This window comes from Ictidomys tridecemlineatus, chromosome 1, assembly GCF_052094955.1.
Source record: "Ictidomys tridecemlineatus isolate mIctTri1 chromosome 1, mIctTri1.hap1, whole genome shotgun sequence".
NCBI lineage: Eukaryota > Metazoa > Chordata > Mammalia > Rodentia > Sciuridae > Ictidomys > Ictidomys tridecemlineatus.
Window position 1 is genome coordinate 96,521,038 of NC_135477.1, and position 17,190 is coordinate 96,538,227.

The 17,190-nt window shown below is 33.5% G+C and overlaps 1 long non-coding RNA gene across 1 annotated transcript; it reads left to right on the forward strand.

Annotated features, from left to right (window-relative positions):
* Nucleotides 1-918: 918 nt before the first annotated feature.
* LOC144376543 (uncharacterized) lies at nt 919-16,720 on the forward strand. Its single transcript, XR_013437124.1, has 2 exons — nt 919-1,264; nt 13,315-16,720. It is a non-coding gene; the product is annotated as an uncharacterized LOC144376543 (long non-coding RNA).
* Nucleotides 16,721-17,190: the final 470 nt, after the last annotated feature.

The window sequence follows — 17,190 nt, forward strand, 5'->3', positions numbered from 1 at the left end:
GTGACAAAGCAAGAAAATACTTCTAATTCAGCCAAGCCACTTGTTGAGCAGAAACTTCCTCTCCCTTAAATCTTCTAATTACACTTTATAAATAGCTCAGGAAAACCACTCTACCTAACAGAAAGGTAATTAGACTTGTAAAACTATCATCTATTCTTGCCTACATTAGACCTTTAGAAGGTCATGTCTATATTATTCACATGTATTTAGCATGGTTTTGTTTTTTTCTTTCAGAATTTGGGCAGAATTTGATACTCTTGAATGCATTATGTGTAGATGGAGTCTTAGGTTGAGTACCCTGAGGTGTCTTGCCAATTGAAAATTCCTAGTAAATAATAACTTTCTGGTTTGTATTTTGTATACACTAAATATTATTTTAGTATACCAAAGTTTATTTAAAATGAGATACAGCCATATGAGCTTCAAGGATCCATGCACATACCCAGAAAAATACATTTCTTTGTCACAAAGTCATACATTGTGATTTTTACTTTCTCCCTGTATCTATCCATTATTTTCATCTTTCTCCTTCCCAAATACTTTCTCAAAAAGGGGAAAGGTTATGTTAAAACAATCATAGGCTTGGGAAAGGCACATCAGAACAGGTAGGGGAGAGCAATGTCCCATGTTCCTTCCATTACAGGTTCTCCATGCTCACTCTTCACTCTGGCCTTTGCCTTCCTTAAACATCGTATTTTGCTTAGGATTTAGAACACAGCAGACATGAGTAGTATTAGCTGTATAAGGTTGGTGAATTATGCTTGTAGATTCTTTTCTGTTTTCTAATTATAGAAAAAAATTAGACTCAAAATTTAAGAGTCCACAAATATGTTAAATGTCTTTATTTTAAAAACAGTAGAAAGTGCATTGTTATGATTGAATACCATGTAGCATGTTAAATACATGACATTTGAAATATAACAAAAACACTAAAAGAAATGATTGCACTAAAAATAATGTCTACATTCCTTGGACATTTATATAAATAATCCATTTCACCAATTTCATTTTATCCTGTACTGGAGAAGGGCTTGGAAACTTCCATTTCTTGTGACTGATTGATTTAGCACATTCTTTCTTAAGTTTCCATACCAGGCTTAACTTTCCTTCATACCTCCACAATTCTTTTAAACTTTCATCAATAGTTTTGAGCCTCTGCACTTTCCTCCTGTCCTTCTAATATCCTAATTTGTCATTCAATAGGATAACCAAAGTCATCTCCTAAGCTACCGTGGCACCAGCCCTTTTCCTCCATATTGGCAAGGTAAGTGTTCTTAGCATTAAAAAAAAAGAGACTTAAACTCTAGAGTTACAATGCTATGTAAGTTTTATGAATGTTGGTATCGTCCCTTAATTCCTAATTGGAAATATAAGTTTTCTATAACCTCTTGCTGTGCTACTCATTCCATTTCCCTTCTGTCGCTTCTGGGACCATTTCCCATCAATCACGTGTACTTACCAACAACCTTTTAGGCTTTTGTCCACTGATTCCTTTTCCTACATTCCACTGTTTCCTTTTGCTATGAACAATACTGAACATTCTTATTCTATAAACATTTCCTTCACTCCTGCTCCCACAAATTAATCTACATTCTCATCACACATTTTTCTTGTATACTTATTTAAGGCATCAACATGTTTCGATTCTCCCACTTTACACTTCTTATTAATTTGAGGACTCAGCTGTTAACTATTTCTTTGATTTCAATCCTCTTTAATGTGAAAATAGTACTTCACTTGTTTCATTTCTCATCTAATCCCATTTTAAGAATATCAAACATTTTTGTGGAAAAATGCTCCTTCCTTGACTTTAATAAGAATAACTAGCACTATGTGTGTATTGAATGCTTTTTTTTTAGAGAGAGAGAGAATTTTTTTAATATTTATTTTTTAGTTTTAGGTGGACACAACATCTTTATTTTATTTTTATGCGGTGCTGAGGATTGAACCCAGCACCCCATACATGCCAGTGTGTTACCCCTTGAGCCACATCCCCAGTCCCAAATGCTTTTTTATATGTGCTGGACACTGGTCTGAGAATTATACACATTAACTCAAATCATGCTCAAAAGGATCCTATGAGATAGATATTGTAACTACCCTTCTTTCACAGCTAAGGAAATAAAGACAAAAGATTGCACAGTAGTGGGGCTTAAACTCAGTTAAGTTGCTTCTAGAAATGATGTACTATTATTTTGTTTTTGATATCATCTTTAGGATGGCCTTCCATTGATTGCCTTTATATTAACCTTTAAATTGGAAACATACATTTCACAATTGCAAAGTTATTTATCAATACAGTAAGAATTATGGATAACATAGAAATATATGAAATGAAAAATGGAAATTCTCTATTATCCTCTTACGCCTATGCCAATACTATCCCAAGAGAAAACTGTTGTGTGCTCTTCCAGATTGCTTTGCAGGCAATTACTTATAATATACATATTTATTTGAGTTTCAAAAATTTATTTCCAAAAATGAAAGCAGAGTATATGTATTTTTTTTTCCATGACTTGACTTTCTTCACTTAGTAATATGCTTAGGAAGATAAGGGGATAAGGTTTTTTTTGTTGTTGTTGTTTTTTTTTTTTTTTGCTACATACAGGTCTGCATTATTCTATTTAATGGAGGCATTATACTCCTAAGCTAGAAATGGCTGACTTTTAGGTTATATCTTTTATTTTTTTTTTTACTATAAAGAATGATGCAATAAATCTACTTGTACAAATATCTTTGTGAACATATAAATAAGTCTTTCTGTAAAACTTATTGCTTTGTATTGAACTGACAGGTCAACAGGGTATGGTCTCTTGTAATGCTTACAAGTACTGATAAATTTTCTTCCACTATATTAGAGATCATATTTTGCACACATTTTCTATCATTGGATGTTCAAAAATTCTTATTTTAGTTTGAAATTCATTGATTTCAAATGAGCTTAAGTTTACTTAAATATTTCTTGCCTTTTTCACATTACTAATCCACTTAAATTATTATTTCTTTATTAATTGGTAAGGTAGTTATAAATTGTTACAAAACCTTAGAGGTTTTTACATATTGAAAATATTTTCTATTTTGTCAATTGCTATTTTCTTTTTAAAAATATAGTTACTACTGCTGCTAGCTTTTTGAATTGAAAATTTAATTCATTTGTTACCAACATGCTTCATTTTCTAATAAAGACATTAAAGCTTCTAAATTTTCCTTTTAATTCTTCCTTGACCATAATTCACAGATTTGGTATGTAAACCTTCATATTGATACTCATTTCTAAACATTACATATTTTGAGTTTCAATTTCTTCTTTCACCTAAAGGTTATTTAAAAGGGATGCTATTATTTTTTCCAAAAAGATATGTATTATCTATATAAACATTTATAAAAATTTGTGTCTTACATATATGTACACATATTTACTAATAAACAGTTTATTTATACAGTTATAATTTACTCATATAGTTATAATTATTTCAAAAATTAGTTCTACATTATCTAAGTTAAACATTTATTTGACGCTTTGTTTCTATAACAATAATAAGCTACTATATGTGTATCTTCTCAGAATATCTAGTAATGGAAATCTGAACTACATTATACATATTGATTAAAAGGAGCTTAACAAGGAAAGAAGGTGGTAATAAGCATGGTATATATAGTTTTTGACCCCAGAGTAGATGTTTTTGAATATCTTCTTACCTTCTTTTTTTAGACACATTTATTTATCGTAAAGATCATAATGTGAAATAGACATATTTCATGCACATTTATGTATATTTTTCATGTCTATAAATTTGCACATACTGGATAAAAACATGTCTTGTCATTTGTACACAGTTTCAGTTTTAAACTTTTTAAGATTGCATAAAAACTCCATGTGGTCATATAAAGTGACAGAATTGAAATAATTCAAGTTCAGTTTCATGGGCTTTACAATCATGCATTGTCATCATTTATTTTAAGTTTTTGGAGGCAGGAATATGAGTTATCTCAGAGGATGATGACACCAATGGTACTGGAAGCAAGTCTGTAGCCTTAGGAGACGACTCTCCAAACAAATGCATGGGGCTGAGTCCACACATGCCTGGGAAGAGGCTGTGTAACTGGGAAGCCACTGACTTAAAAATCTAAGGAAATACAATATTTATTTAAGTATAAAATTGTGTTAATTTGAAGTTACATATAAATTGTTGAAACCTCCATAGCTGTAACATTTATTTAGGGCATATAAAAAATTCTTTGGAGTAGGAGTAAATTTGTCACTAACATTGTTTAGGACCGCTGGAGCAGGGTGATAATAAAAAGCAGCCAGACTGAAGAGGCTTTATTACTGTTTGGAAATTTTCTACAGACAACATACTCCTTATCCACTACTGCTGGAGAAATCTATTTCCATAGCCAGTCCTTGCTATACTACAGAGAGGACAGGGAAAGTAAAACAAACATGTAAATCACAAAATAATAATTTCTAGAAGAGTGGATTTTAAATGTTCTTACCACAAAGAAGTGGTGAGTAATATGTAGTGGTTAATAACGTTAATCAATCTGATTTAATCATTTATTTCAATTAAGTATAAAGTGAAATAACAACAACAACAAAAAAGACTGAAAACTAAGGCAGATTTTTTTCAGTATAAATTCCAATACTAATAATTTGCTTTGAGAGGAAGTAAAAGAGGCAAAAATCCCTGCCATGCTCTTCAGCAACATTTTATTATATTACAGAAAAATTTGACAGCATAGCTATTATAAAAATATAATAAATCATAACTATAGGTTAAACAGTTAATTATGAACATCAATATGTAATGCAGCTTAATGCACTATATTAAAAATGAAATCTGTTACCACATATCCCTACAGAGGTAGGCTTCCTTTTACCTTTCTATATTATTGAAGGTTTAATGTTGTTTTTAAAATTTATTTTTAACTGATACATAAAAATACAAAAATTGTATATATTAGTTGTGTGCCTTGAAATGTTTCTATACATGGAAACACATTACATAATATTTAAATTAGGTTAAACATGTCTGTCTCTTCAAACATTTATAATTTCCTTATGGTGAAACTTTCAAAATACTTTCATCTAGCATTTTGAAATGTACAGTACATTATTGCTATCTGTAGTCATCATACTGTGCAACAGCACTACAGACCTTCTTGGTCTATTTAACTATAATTAGCACCCATTAATCAGCTCATCCTTACCCCTTCCAGGATCCCTCCTATCCCCTATAGGCCCCAGCCTCTGTTAACCACCACTCTACTCTCAACTTCTATGAGATCCACATCAACTTTTTTAGACTCCACATATGAGTGAGATCAGGTGTTGCTTCTCTTTCTGTGCTTGGCTTATTTCACTTTAAGTAATGACCTCTGGTTCCCTCCATGTTGTCAGAAATGACAGGTTTCATTCTTTTTGTGGCTAATATTCCATTGTGCATATGCACCACATTTTCTTTATCCATTCATCTGTGATGGACACAGATTGTTCCTACATCTTTGTTATTGAGAATGAATAGGAGTGTAGATATCCCTTTGCGATACTGATTTTATTTGCTTTGGGGGTTTAGCTAGAAGTGTAATTACTGGATCATATGATAGTTCAATTTTTAATTTTTTGAGGAACCTCTCTCTATACTGTTCTCCACAATGGCTATTCTCATTTATATTCTCAACAACAGTATGTTTGAGTTCCTTTTTCTCCATACTTTTGCTAATACTTGTTATATTTTGTCGTTTTGAAAATTGCCCTTATAATTTGAATGAGAGGGTATCTCTTTGTGGGTATGATTTGCATTTCCCTGATACTGAGTGAGCCTTTTCTCACATACCTGTTGGCTGTTTGTATGTCTTTTTTTTTTTTTTGAAAAATGTCTATTTAAGTCTTTGACCCATTTCAAAATTGAGTTGTTTTCTTGCTCTTAATATTTTGAGTTCTTTATATATTTTTATATTAACTCCTTATTAAATGCATGATTTGCATACACTTGCTCCTATTCTATAGGCTGCCTCTTCACTCCTTCACTACATGAATTGTTTCCTTTGCTGTGCAAAAAAGTTCTAGTTTCTTCTAATCCTATTTGTCTATCATTGTTTTTGTAGCCTATACGTCAGGGGTTATTTCTGAAACATCCTTGCCCATCCCAGTGTCCTGAAGTGTTTCCCCTATGTGTGCTTCCACCCACTTTGAAATGATTTTACTATATGATTTGAAAGAAAGCTCTAATTTAATTCTTCTGCATGTGGATATTGCTTTGTCCCATTTCCATTTATTTAAAAAAGATTATTCTTTCTTTGTTGTGTGTTTTTGGCAACTTTGTCAAAAATCAATTGGCCATAAGGACATGGATTTATTTCTAGGCTATTTTGTTCCATTGATCTCTGTGTCTGTTTTCAATCCAGCAAGCTGCTATTTTGACTACGATAGTTTTGAAGTGTATGTTGAAGTTGTATAGTGTGATGTCTTTAGCTTTACTCTTTTTGGTCAAGATTTCTTAAGCCATTTGGTGTCTTTTGTGATTCCATACACATTTAGAGATTGTTCTCTCTGTTTCTGTGATGAGTATCTTGAGAGGGATTGCATTAAATATGTATATCGCTTTGGTAGTATAGACATTTCAATAATATTAATTCTTCCAGATTCACAAACGTGACATATCTTTCTATTTATATATACTTTTCAACTTCTTTTATTTTGTTTTTGTAGCTATTGTGAATGAGATTGTTTTCTTTTTTTTATAGTTCACTGTTGGTAAAGAGAAATACAACTGATTGTATCCTGTAACTTCATTTAATTCATTTATTAGTTCTCACAGTTTTCTGGTGGAGCCTTTACGGTTTTTTATGTATATAATCATGTCATTTGCCAACAGTTATAATTTAACTTCTTCTTTCCCAATTTGGATACCTTTTTTTTTAGTGTTGGGAATTGAATCTAAAAGCGTGGCAAGTGCTTTTAGATTCTAGGCAAGTGCTCTGACACTGACCTATAGCCCCAGCTCTTTTAATTTTTATTTTGAGACAGGGTCTTGCTAAGTTGCTGAGACTGGCCTTGAACTTGTGATCTTCCTGCCTCAGTCCCCTGAGTAACTGGGACTAAATTAATTAAATCTTTTAAAAGATGTTGTTCCCAGTGTATTGTTCAGCTGACCTTGAACTACTGGGCTCAACCAATACTCCGACTCAGTCTCCCAAACAATTGATTCTACAGGTGCATGCCTCTGCACACAACTGGATGCCTCTTGCTTTCTCTTGTCTAATTGCTCTGGCTGGAATGTTTGGAAGGTCTTATTCCTAATCTTCTGTTATTTATGTTTTTAGCAGAAATTATTGCCATTAAGTATGATGTTAGCTGTGGATTTGTCACATATATCCTTTATTGTATCAAGGAGCATGTCTTCTATTTATTTAGTTTTTAAAGATTGTCTCTGTCTTTTGCTTAGTTATATTATCACATCATTCCTTTCTAATTGTTGGTTAATGCTTTTTAATTTCATAACATTTTTTTTAGTTGTTCTTCCTTCTTTTACCCTTGCCATTCACCAGACCATTTTCAACTCAGCAATGAAATGGATCCTATTAAAATGCAGCTCATTCCACATCACACCATCAAACTCTCCATGGATTTGCCAATTCACTCAGAGCAAAGGCCTGACACTGAACCATGTGAACTGACCCCATTTCCTCTCCGATCTCATTCCTATTACTCTCCTATTATGCCCCTTTCCCTCTTTCGCTGCATTCCAGATGCATTGTTCCTTCAATCTCTCAGGGCTTCTGCATATTTCAGGGCCTCCATGTCTCTTCCAGCTAGAATGCTTCTCTCTAGATCTCTTCTTCATTGCATCCTCACTTTCTTTAGTTCTTGGCTCAAATATTTTGTCTCAGTGAAATCTTCCTTGGTCTCCTTATCTGAAATTATAAACATGCTCAGTTTCAATTGAAAATGTATCAAATTTATACAGTAATTCCTTAAAAATGTAAATGTCAAAACATTATTAAGTTTTCCTGTCTAGCAAGGAGGTATGCTTCTTCATTTATTTGAATCTTCATCATTACTTGTGATTTTCTTCACAAAGACCTTGCTAATATTTTAAGTTTATTCTTAGGTATTTGTTTATGCCACAGGAGTTGTCATTGATAAGCTTCTACTTTCTTGTATTTTCTTTTATGTTTGTGTCATATGGGAAAATTATTTTTATATAGTCTTCCAACTATCTTTGGATTCAGTGAATTCTCATTTTATGTGATTCTCTCAAGTGTTCTGGTATTCATTCAGATAATATTCAAGTAATATTTTGCTTTATCCTTTTCACCTCTCTGTTCCTTATTTTTGCTTTATACCTTATTGTATTTTATACTCTTCTTGAATAATGTTAGACATAATTTGAGGTAGGCTGGGGGTAATGCTTATTAGAAAGTGGAAAGACATAAAAGAAATATATAACATTGTAACAACAAGAAATCTCCAAATTAACCTAATACACATATTCTTCTTTAAAACTATTGAAGAGTTACAGATACAAAGAAAATGAAAAGAACTGAACACTAATAGAAACAACCCTTCCTAGGTGATTTAAGGATGGAGGTTGGTTTTATACCAGGAATAGCTGTTAAGGGTGGTGTTGGACAAGCAGAGAGGTAAAGAGCCAGTCCATACTGGGATGGGGAGAAATCAGTCAAACTTTCAACAACTGGGGTCTGGCATGTTCATTTAAACCTAGTGGAGCCCCAAATGGAAAATATAATCCTCTCTGCTCAAAAGTTTTACATAATTTTGCTGAGAAAGCAGGTCTGGGGATTTGTACAGGAAAGCAAACAAAGATCTTTCAGTTAAAATCTCTTAATATTGAAATCTCCTGATGTTGTGGTCTCTAGTTTCATTGGTCCGTGTTCCCAGACGTAAGATTTGTTAGAACTAATGGAACCCATTCTCCCCACTCACCAGTTTCTAGGTCTTGATACTAGAGAAAAGATTCTCACTATTTTTGAGATTCTCCTCAAATAGCAGTGACTAATCATGTTAATAAAACATTTGTAGACCAGAACTTGACTTATTTGAGGCCGATTGTAAATTAACTGTCTTGTTATTATGAGGGAATTGATACAGCTTACGCTGGATCTCAAAGAATTAAAGCAAATAACCATGATGTGCTCAGCAGTAAAATAACCTGCACCTTGGGTTCAGAACATAGGTTTTATTTTATTTTAACTTCTATTTTAAATAAATTTCCTAACAGACAATAAACTAAGCGGTGGTTTAGCTCAGATTCCTTGGGAGCATGTCCTAAGATAGAGATTCTTGTCTACATGATTTATTAGGAAATACTCTCAAGAAAAGGAGCTAGAGAGTAGGAAAGAGCAGCAGGAGAGGGATCCTGTAGAATCTTTGGAGCACAAACCAAGTGAAGTTCATTCCACCCTGAGGCAGAAGAGTGGCCTTCTGTATCCTTATGTCAGTTTTCCTTCTCAGAAGGACTCCTTCATTTTGAGATTAACATGGATAATACATATTCTCTTAGCATTTTCAGAATTCTGATTTTCTTTTTATATTTAAATGTGTGATCTGAGTGGCACTTATCAGCATGAGGAATAGGTATCTCTCCTCTAATGTTTCTCTAACATTGTTCATTAGTTATAAAATCTTTTCACGCTGATTTGTAATTTAACCTTCACCATATGTTGAATTCTAATATATATATATTTGAATCCATTTTGAACTTTAAAAATGCCTTCTTATAACCATGAACCAGTATATTACACTCTTTTTATTCATATAGTTTATTTATTTATTTACAGTCTTGGGGTTTGAACCCAAGATTTTGCACAAGCTAAGCAAGCACTCTACCATGGAGCTACATCCCCAGCTTTATAATATAATTGAATATTTCATGGAACTGGTCCCTCTTAATATTATTTTTCTTCACTTGTCTATTTTTGTTTGTTTATTTTTTATTATAAAATTTTAGAATCAAGTTGTCAATTTAAGAAACTCATTTTTATTCTTCTTAGATTCTGATATATTTATAAATTAAATTGGTAAGAGTTGGAAACATTGTGATATTGAATCTCCCTATCAAGATCATATGATGCTGTTCTGTTTTTCTGTGTATTATTTTTCTGTCTCAGGTAGACTTTTAAAGTTTTCTTTCTATAGCTTTTGCTCATTTCCTAGTGTAGGTTCAACCTATAATATGTTTTTTTAAATAAAGAAAAACCAGTGATTTGTGTTTATTAATTATGTATCTATCCATCTCCCTGGAATCTCTTATTTGTGATAGTTCAGTAATTCTATTACATTTCCCAAGATGCAATTACACTACCTAAAAACAGTGATACTCTATCATGTCCAATTTTTATATTGATAATTTCTTTTTCTTTTATAAATATACTGACTAGTTTCTGCAGAGAAATGTTAAGCAATCATTATTTTAGTAGATATCCTTGCCTAAATCCTGACTTTTATAGTATTGTTTTTATTAAGCACAAGGTACTTTAACATTTAATTAGCTCCTGCTTCTTTAAATTCTTTTCAGTACAGAACAAGGAACTGCTTATTGGGCTTACCCAAAGCTGTTCATCAGAAAGAAGCATAAGCCTTTATTATCTAGGCTTTCTTTACAGACATGGGCCTCACTGGCTTTATCAGTTTCCCTCAACTCTTTTTTCTTCTGAAGATGCAGTTTCATCACTTCTGAAGCTAACTAATCACATGTCTTTGGCTGCTTCTTCCTCACCCCTATTCTCCATGATGCAGCTGAACACAGGGAATTCTGGATTTGCTGCAATCACCTCAGTATGAGATGCAGCACACTAGTATGGCAATATGTAAAACAGTGGATGTGTAACCGATGTGATTCTGCAATCTGTATATGGGGTAAAAATGGGAGTTCATAACCCAATTGAATCAAATGTGTGAAATACGATATGTCAAGAACTATGTAATGTTTTGAACAACCAACAATAAAAATTTTTAAAAAACAAAACAAAACAAAACAAAACAAAAAAAAAACAGTAGGCCAGAGAGTAAGTTCTCAGGAATCATAGGGAAAAAGAGTTTCAAGAAAGCTGCTAAATATAACATGACTGAGAGGTAAAGATTTACAACTGAGGAAAAACATCTATTTTGATATTAAAGGTAGCTTTTGTGTTTTTTTTGAATATAGTGATCTTTAAGTTCCTTTTTTTTTCTTTGTAACATAAGATATATAAACACTGTCATTATCAACAATGTATTGCTACAACAGGAAATCCCCCAAAAGAGTGTTTCAGTATAAAAATCTCACAGCAGACATTTGTAGTTTGAAAGGTTTCATGTTATTCTGATCCACTACTCTAGATAGCCAAGCAACTCTTAGGTAGTTCTATATCTTACCCCACCCTCTCCATTCCTTCCTCCCCATTTCTCTGTGTACATCTATTACACAATATGTGTGTATAGTGGCTACACACACATCACACACACATATATGGGTTTATGAGTATGTATATATGGGAATATATACACAATAAAAAATTTATAATTTATTGTTTAAAAAAAAGGAGCAGCTGCTGAAAGGAGCCCAGTAATGAAACATGGAAGTGTGGAGACATCAACAGTCTGTGTGTTGAGCTTTGTTCATTGGGCTATTAGAAGTCCTTCTTCTATTGAGTGGTTTTAATTTTCCATTGACTTTAATCACAAGTCATGAGGGTATGAAGAGGTGCTGGGAAAGATCTCCTGTTATGTAATGGCAACCCAGTTTTTCTCCGTAGTCCTCAAGATAAATAAGTTATTCCCAGCTAATATGTAACCCTTCTCTTCACCTGCTAATTGATTAGCATGGAAGCCTAAAGTGGTCATGTGGTAATCTCAGCTGGGTTAGTAAAATTATTGCTGAATCCCATAGTGAAATATTCTTCCCTTCAGAGCTAAGAGTTTTAGAGTCTTAGCTCAGTGGCAACATGAATAAAGTGGCCATAGGAGTCTTAGCTCTGAAGAGATGTAGAGATTTGTAGAGACGAGAAACAGAAGTTTTACTAATTTATCACTAAAAGTTAAATAATAGAAATTGTTCTCATTTCCCTCTTTAGTGTTGAAGAATTATATTACATTCTGGCTCTTGGAGAAACTGTACCACATACTTTTTGAGGATTTAGAAATATAAAGAACATATACTGTGATTTTGAGGACATTGCTCCAGCACTGCAACATGTTGCCATACAACATGTTGGCCCTTAACTGTCTTCAAAAGGTCATTCCACTGTTCTGTCTAGGAAGCTATTTCAGTGTGGTGGAAATGAGCATTAAAGACAGAGAAGGCAGATCCATAATTACAGTATTTGTTCAAGTAAGAACAAAGAACTGCCCCTTCCATGATGGAAATAATCCAATTGAATCAACCTACTATTGGTGATTCCTTTGCAGCATGGTGCCATATCAGAGCCTCAGTGTTGCTCCCTACTTTTGGAAGACAGTCCATCTATAACCTCCCTACTTACTCCTATAGCCATTTTATTCATGTTCCCACTGAGCAATGAATTTAGTGTCCAGAGAGGGAGTTGACTAACATCCTCAGGTTGGGGAAATCTTCTCCTGTTTATTGAAGTCTTCCAGTGATAAGATCATCATTTGGTGAGCACTCACATAGATAGAGTATCTTGTGCCTCTCAGAAGGATTTTTCCAGTAGTCTTCTTAGCAAGTTCCTGACCACCCACTTAAATATTTGTTACAACTCATGTACTGGTGGAGATCTATATATCTAGCTACCCTCTCTTCCAGGTAGAATGAACCCCTGCTTATACCTGACCCCCTAGTTCTCAGAGCAACTATGAGCTGAGGTGGCTATGTGGGAGCTGTCCATTTCCAGGGGATGCTTACATGTTATGAATAACCATCCATACACCAAGACTGAGTTCTCTTCTTTGGTTTAAACATTCTTTACCTCTTTATTAGTAATTTAAGTTTTCTCTTCTTTAATAGGATGACTGCTCAGACTCTTTGCCATTTTTTTTCTATTGGTAATCTCCTAATGGTGTTCAGCTCAATCTTTCTTTTTCTTATTAATAATCTTTAAAAATATTTGATTGTCTTGTTGTCAGAATATTTATAAATAAAAGATTAACATATTTTTTTAAGTTTCAAAAATTCAATAGTCATTAATTTTGAAGGTGGAGAACAAAGAGAATTGCTTGTTCTGTGTTGACAGGTAAGATGTCCTGTGAGTGTGTGGAGTGTACAGTCTTCCTAAAGGTGAATTTATTCTAGGTGTGAATAGCTTTACAGTATTTGGTTTCTGGTGATATGGCTTTTTTCTTTTTTCTTTCAGTGTGTCATTGAAGGTGTAAGTTACTTGAGATTATTTCTACTTTCAACACTTACTGTGACTCTCTCCCCCAAAGAGGCTCTGCGGTCTTGAGAGAACAGCTCTTGCACTCCTTGCCAAGACTCCACCCTGGCTGCACTGTGCTCCTACTCTGTACACATGGACAACAGAGGGAAAAGGGGCTCTCCTGACTCAGTTGTGCTGAACCAGCTCTCAGATTAATTACACTGTGATTGCCCTGCTCTTTGCCTTTGTTGACTTTGAGATTTTCTGTGTCTCCCTTTGGAAGGACCCATCTTAACCCTGGGCAAATATCCTATATCTAAATCTTGAGATAATAGTTTAAAAGGATCAAGTGACTTTTACTTGAATAAAGGTGGTATTAAAGCAAATCCCAGAGTGAAATTACTCTGGACCAATTACATTTCTATATGGTTAGAGAGAATATAAATATTTCCTATAAATACAAATCCCCACTTTGATGCTTACTTTTAGGATATCTTTGGGTAAGTTATATAAACCTTTATGTGCCTCAGCTGTGCCATTATGAGCCTCATAGTGTTGTTCTGAAATCAAATCAAGTAAAATTCATAAAAATGATGGGAATTATGTCTTGCATAGAAGTGCTCTAAATTATTTTCTATCATTCTTTATGCTAAACAATTTTAGGTTATGCAAAGATGTTTACACCAATGCAATACTTTTAAAAATAATATCTTTTTATATTTTTGGACAACATTTCAAGGTTCAATATAATTTTCTGTTCATATTTGCGATTGCCTTTTGTGAAAAACTTCTGTGTTTACATATACTTATCTCACCCTTCTCTAGTGTATATCTGTTTCCCATGCACATGCCTGCTTCACCCTTCTTGGCTGGACATCCATCTGGGCTTCCTTCCCCTGCTCATGTTGCAACCCACCGCACTGCACTGCATCACTGCATAGAAGTCCTCTCTACTCCATTTTGGCCCTGAAACCAGGCCATTTTCTGACTGCATAAGGAAGCCCTCTTTGTCCTATTTGGGGTTTGATTCTCCTCATTAGGCCTCTTCTCCCCACTTCTATCACTACCTTTCTTTATCCACCTCATGGTTTTGGTACTGATTGTTCAGGAAGGGAAAGGGCTAATAGAAGGAGGAGCTCCTTGGAGGACTCTGGCTGCAAGAATAGTTGTCAGCAAATGGAATGTTAACGGTTGAAGTCACTCATGCCCTATGTCTTTGGTTACAACTCCTCCCTCCTATGATCATCAGTACCCTATTCTTCACAACCCCAGGGACTGCAGCGAGTGAGAAACATCCATCAACCTGCAGACTCTCATCTCTTGATTCATTTTTTTTTCTCTCTGATACCTGGGGATTTCCCCTTTATTTCATTTTTGAATGTCTCCATACATCTAAAGTTTTTGGTTATATCTAACCAACCTGGGTATTTGTAATCAGAAATGTTTATCTATATCAGTTTAGACCTCTATATCACCAAACATTCCTTTGATTCAATTTTTAAATATTTTTCTATCAGATTTCTGTGATCACTTTCTGAACTGCCAGATGTTTCTTTTTAGTATTTATCAAAAATCCTTCCAACAGATACTATTTTTAGTGTAGTTAACATAAAAACAATTTAGCTTGAAGCTTAAAATGAAAAAGTGCCATGTGTAATATTAATAGCATGCTTCTAATTAGCATTTGTAAGACAGTACAGGATAATACTGTGAAGTATTAAAATAACAGGAGGGTTCTCATCTTTATATTCAGTTTTTTTTTTCTAGGCACAGTCACCAGAGGCAGGAGGAACTAGACACTAAAGAAAGAGGAATTGAAGTCCTGATGTTTAAGTTTCAAAATCTGCAGTGTAAAGTTAAGGGAGAAGAAGAAGCAGCTATATTCTGTAACAGCTGCTTACTCCTCCTAAGAGAAAGAAGATAAATCTCTTTGTGACTAGATATTTGAAAGGCAGTGGCCACTGAAAGCGATGAACCTACCCTCCACATGAAACAGTACCCTCTTTCACAAGTGTAAGCCACAAGGTGGCCACGTTGGACCCTGTGGAGCTTCCAACCACGTGACTATCACAACTCCTCTGTGCTGAGTTCTCTAACTGTGCTTCTGGATGCTGTTGTAAGGACAATATCAATTCTTCTTTCCATGGTCCATAGTCACTGGCCTTTACCCTCTAACCAGAAGAGTAGAGCTTTGTGTCCTGCATACATTTGTCAAGATTGTATACCCAACAAGGAAGCCATACCTAAGGATATACTGTGCACCTGGTATATACTTTCATTAGTTGGGGAATGTGTGCAATTTTGTTATAACTTTGTTTTTTCCAAATATAAATGGTTTGTTATGATATGCAGATACAGTAGTTATTCTAACAAACTCTGCACATGACAAGAATTTTCAGACAAATGAAAGAAATGTCATGTTCTAGAAGGGTTGATGCTCATTCTTTTCTGGAGGAACACTCAGTAATTGAGGATCCTTTTGATATAATGTCTAAATAAGGAAATTTTGCTGCTTTCCCCCATTTGTATTCTGATTGTTGAGTATCTTAAAAATTTAAACTGATAGTTCAGTATTAGTGTAAACAATAATCTGATATTTTGTATTTTAATTTATATTATTGCCATTAGCTTGACATTGTCTCATGTAAATTTCTAAGTGCCTTCATTATTACATGATTCACTATGTAATAATACATATACATTTATCATTAATAACTCACAAAGCAGGAATTAGATATAAGTTCAGAATTACAAAAATGCTGGCTAGCTAGTTATAGTAGCTATTTATTTTTAATCTTTAATTTCATCAATATAAAAATGGATTTTGTTAAAATTTAGTATCTTGATATAGTTAATTTTTAAAAGATAAATTTTAAGGTAAAACATTGATTATTCTTTGAAGAATGCTGTATAATAGTGAAAGAATCTTATAGTCTTTTTGTATAGACTGCAGACCAACAGCATTGGCATCCCAAGTGTATGTTAGAATGCAGAATCTCAGGTCTCAAAGCAAAAACAGCATTTTGACAAGATTTAATGTGATTTGTATGCACATTAATGTTTAAGAAGCACAGTTCTAAATAACACTCATAATTTAAAGAATTATAAAAAAGTGATACATATAAAATGATGCCAAAATTTGCATTTGACATTTAACAATGAACAAAGTAAAGAAGTATGGTATTAGTGGTACCTTGTTATATGAGGAATTTAAAAACTTGCCATTGTTTTCTAAAATGTAGTTTTATTCCTGTTGAGAAGCTGCAGTATATTCACAGTAATCATTTAAAAAATGTATTTCTAAATACTTTTGTAATTTTCAGTATCTGACTCTTTCAACATCTGTTCTCAATGGAGAATGTCATATCTTGAGATAACAAATTATTAAAAACTTAGTCAATGATGTCTAAGTTTCCTGTCTTATCATTTTCTTTCTATAAAAATGGAGATATTGGAACAAGTCAGCCTCAAACTGCCACAAAGAATTTTATTTCCATGAAAGTAAGAGAAGTATTTTATAACAAATTATGATATGCTAGTGAGTTGGGCCATCATTCCCTGTTTTCCTTTCCTTTAAATTCAATTATGTGAGTTGTATAATTTATGTAAAATGAGTTTGTCATTGTATTGTAGAATCACTAATACACTCCTTTAAATGCATTTTTACTTGAGGAAAGAATGATTTTTAAATAGACTATGGAGGCAACACAAGCATGAACAGTAGCCCTAGAAAACCAATTAGTGGCAGTTAGTGAAAGAGAATTGTCTGGTCTGGTCCAGGCAGCACTAGACCAATTTTGCATCTCTGGCTGGCTTCGATGGTAGAAATATCATACTCTATTCAGTAGGGTGTCATTCTCTAGTTTATATGGC